The sequence below is a fragment of the Azolla caroliniana genome, unplaced genomic scaffold (genome assembly GCF_043228905.1).
Source record: "Azolla caroliniana isolate FFs.n. ecotype wild unplaced genomic scaffold, voAzoCaro1.0.p SCAF_2, whole genome shotgun sequence".
Classification (NCBI taxonomy): Eukaryota; Viridiplantae; Streptophyta; class Polypodiopsida; order Salviniales; family Salviniaceae; genus Azolla; species Azolla caroliniana.
Window position 1 is genome coordinate 21,891,580 of NW_028230437.1, and position 4,713 is coordinate 21,896,292.

Below are 4,713 nucleotides of genomic sequence, written 5' to 3' on the forward strand. Positions count from 1 at the left end.
TATTCTTTGGTGACTTTTGTAGCTCTTCTCCATTCTTGGGTTTTCTCCTTTGACTAGTGTATTAAGAAATCTCAATCTATCTCGTTAATCTTTCAACTGAGTTAAGAGTGATTAGGCTCAAGAGGTAATTGAGCCAACCCTAATCACTCCACTCTTGTATGTTTGTTGAATACTCTTTTATAATAAGTTGTGTGTTCTTTTCTCTTAATGCTCCTTATATGTATTGTTAACTAACATCTTTTATAAGAGAGATACATAGAACATATATATAGATAAATAGATATAGTTTTTTCGTATTCGGAGGTCAAAATTTTTTTTTTTCCAAAAAAAACACTACTTCCCATTAGTTACCAAAAGAAGTACATCAAAGATTAGCCAGAATCAAAACAACATAATCCCCACCCTACTATTTACAACAAAAGTATCCCGCTAACACTTTGTACATGGTGACCACATATTTACAACTCCTGTCCACTCATGGAAGTCAATGGCGGAAACAGCCATCTCGGTGCTTGGTAGTTCCATTCGGAGGTCAAATATGACTTACAAGACCAAAAATATTACATTTCACATGATACATGTTAAAGTGAATAGCGTCTCTCGATGTTGCAACCAAGAGTGCACATTGTGGTTGTGAGATAAATTTGTGCAAGGATTGGGCTTGGTGGAAGATGTGTGGAAAGCATGATCACTATGATCAAAGGTAGATCATTGTATTAAAGTGTGATACTTAGACTCTCAAACTTGTTTAGGGCAAAGTGTGCATAGTCGACCACTCTTGTCACTTGTGCCCCAATGCCCTATCTCACATCGCAATGAATGAGAGAAAGAAAGAGAGAGCAAGAGAGAGTGAGTGTAAGCACTAACCACTAGGGTTAGTTAAGCTACTACCTCAAGAGTGTCTACAATCATGCTTGCCCGGTTCGCTACCAATAGGGTATACGTGAGTCCAGATCCTTGGACTAATGAATTGACGGGAGATAAAACTCCATCAATTCATAAGATGTATTCCAAGTTCCTCCATGTGAAGAAGCAAACACCATACACACTCCTCGCCGAGATGACATCACCTCCAATTGAGGCCATGGCCATTAAAAGTACATGCTTAAGGTTCAAAAAGGTCATTCACATCGATGTCCTAGAATTGAATGGGACGCAAGCAAAAAGATCCATGAAATGGCGAAAATGTGGATATTCATGCAACATACAAACCATTTTTTCAATACGACTTACATCACACTTCGATGTGAGATGAGAAATTACACCACACATGTTGAGATGTGTCAATGTGCACATTTTGCCATAAACAAAGTTGGGAAATTGATCAAACTTTGATATAATGCCTTGCCTTTGATCTTACAACGAAACACAAAATATTGCATGAAATTTTTTCACAATCAAAGTTTGGACTCTTAATTGTGAGATGCATTAGTAAAGCTCTCAAACATTGAGAGTCGCGACTCACTTTTACATGTACTATATGAAAATATTATATTTTTTGTTTGATAAGTCATATTTGACCCCGAAGACGATAATAAAATCTCTCTCTCTCTCTCTCTCTCTCTCTCTCTCTCTCTCTCTCTCTCTCTCTCTCTCTCTCTCTCTCTCTCTCTCTCTCTCTCTCTCCATCCGCAACCATCTTTTCCGTTACCGTGGCGAGAAGTTATGAGCATTTTCATCCGCAGCCATCTTTGCCCTACGGTTCCTCAAACGGAAGGTAGATTTTGAAGCCCTAAATCGAGTGAAAGGTACATTCTCTCTCCTTCCCTCTCTATCTCTCTTTTCCCGTAGGGTTTGTCCCTACAATGGCAAATACTCGTAAAACCGCTGCAAAGTTTGGGGGTATGATTGATAATGAGCCGAGATCACCAACAAATCTCGATTCTAATGCAATGGACAAAATGCTTATGAGTCACTTGATTTCTCTTCAAGAAACCATAAACAAGCAAGGTGAAGAGATTAGGACATTAATGAAAGAGAATACTAAGCTCCAAAGTGTTGTCATTGAGAATGAAAGGCTTAAACAAGTGGTTGCAAAACTTCAAGAAGAGATTCAAGAATGTAAAAGAGCTTCTTTTGAAACAAATGAGCGCCTTAACAAGATTGAGTTAAAGGAAGCATTAAAAGAAGAAAAATTGGACACGATGAGGCGAGATGTAAGTGAGATGAAAAATGTATGTACAACGAAGTCATGGGCCGATGTATGTGGTGGGGATGTGCTATCAAACTCATCTAATATGCATGTGATGCATCAAGAGAAGAATATAGAAAGCATAGATGTCCGAGAATTGAAAGAACGTGAACGACGATCAAAGAACATTGTTGTTCGTGGGATTAAAGAAGAGAGTATGGAAACACCCGCATCCCTTGGAAAGGCCATTGGTGAATTTTTTAGCATGCATTATGGGATGTCAGATGTGAATGCATATGGGGCACATCGAGTTGGGAAACATGGTGTTACTCGCTCCGGACAAAGGCCTATTGTATGCACAATGACAGATGATACAAAGCGGCGGATCATACTCGAAAATAGATGGGTATACCTCAAAGGTACACAATGCTTTGTGAGTGAAGATCGTACTATCTCACAACAAAATGCTCGTCGTAAAGCATATGAAGAAAGATTGAAAAACAAGGTTAAGGATGTGCCTAAAGATGGAAATGTAGGCAAATAGGGACACGTGATGTATGAGACTAACCCACGCCTTTTACGACTATGCTTTTGGAATTGCAATGGATACCCATGGAATGCGGGATTTGGCATAGAGGAGTTCACCGATGACTCAGATATCACACTTCTTGTTGAAACATGGGAGCATGATACTCAAAGGATTCAAGGTTTAGGAAACTATAATGTACACTCTTTGATATGGAAGAAAAATCCAAGACAAAGAAGAGGACAAGGAGGGGTGGCATGTTTGATTAAGAAGGAAATACAGAAATATGTGTCAATCATAAAAAATGATGAAAATAAATGCTACATATGGCTCAAAATAGAAACACCTAATGATTTGCCCACTTTTGTACTTGGATGTTACATTCCTCATCAAGATTCTAACTTTTATGCTTGTTTGGATAAAGATCAACCGTTTGCCAATCTAGAAGATGATATTGCTTATTTCAAATCCAAAGGGGAAGTTATTGTCTTTGGTGACATGAATGCTATGCAAATGTATAACCGCTCTTCTAGCGATGAAAAAGATCCGGACCAATTTGGGAAGTTACTCCTACAAATGTGCAATAGTACCGGATTGCTTATTGCAAATGGTATTTCCTTATGGCCCAACACTAATGGTTTTACATGTAGAAAACACAACGGAAATAGTGTGATTGACTATGTGCTACTTTCCGAAGGTATTTTGGATCGTATACATAAATTCTCACTTGGTGAATGGACGTCGGAATCCGATCATAGGCCTTTATGTATTGATCTCAAATGTATGCATAGGTTTGATTGTGAGAAGGCTATTGAAGATAATAAACAACCACACTTGAGCATGAACCTTAAGCGAGCACCCATGTATTCCAAGATGGTTGAGGATATGTTACAAATGACAAAAATACAACATGGTGCCACACTAGAATGCAAATGGGAAGCTTTCAAGAAAGTCATTCTCTCATGTACAAACAAATGTTTTTCGACCAACCGCACATCTTGGAAGTGCACCAAGAAACTTAGGAAAAAATGGTTTGATAAAGAATGTCGTGCAGCTCGAAAGTACCTTATGGTTTTGGATGTAGTTAAGGATAAAGAGAATTACCAAAAGCATTTGCATGAGTATAAAAGGCTTATTCAAAGAAAGAGAAGAATATGGGAAGTTACTCAACAATTTATCCAAACGCAAGAGAAAGCACATGCATGTGCTAAATTTTGGGGAAATCTAAAGGGAAAACATGTTGAAAGTTATGGTGACTTAACTCTTCACGACTTGTCTATGCATTGTAAGAATTTATATGAGTTATTTCTTGCCGGAAAGATGATGTGTTATGGTTCTCTTTCACATATGTCTCCCTTCTTTACAATTGAAGATATATGCATAGGACTTAAGAAATTGGCCTCTCGAAAGGCAAGCGATCTTCAATGTATAAAGGCTGAAATGCTCAAATGGACGGGAAAGGAAGCACATATATGGATAAGCGATATGTTTAATGATGCATTGCAACATGGTATGCCGTATGATTGGACTACAAATTGGATCAAACCTTCACATAAAGGTGGAGATATAAATAATGTAAACAACTATCGAACCATCATGGTTGGCTCATTAATGGCAAAACTATTTGGATGTATAATAGAATCAAAGATAAGTGTATGGGCTAAAAAAAGTGGTAAGAGAGCTTATGGACAAGCTGGCTTTCGGAAACACCATAGCACCATTGATCACCTTATCACCCTTCGAGTATTAATGGAGGAAAGTTGCCTTAGAGGTAAAGGTTTATATTATTGCTTTGTAGACTTCAAGAAAGCTTTTGATCTGGTACCTCATGAGCATCTTTGGAGGCGAATGGAAGAACTTGAGGTGCCAAGTGAATATATGCTTGCAATTTCCCGAATTTATGAGAAGGTTATATGTTGTGTGCACATGAGAGATAAACTTTCAGATTTTTTCAAAAGCACTATTGGTGTTAAGCAAGGATGCCCACTCTCACCAAAACTATTTGGTCTATGCATTAATGAATTGGAAGAAATGGTTACCTGGTCCAAGTTTGCAT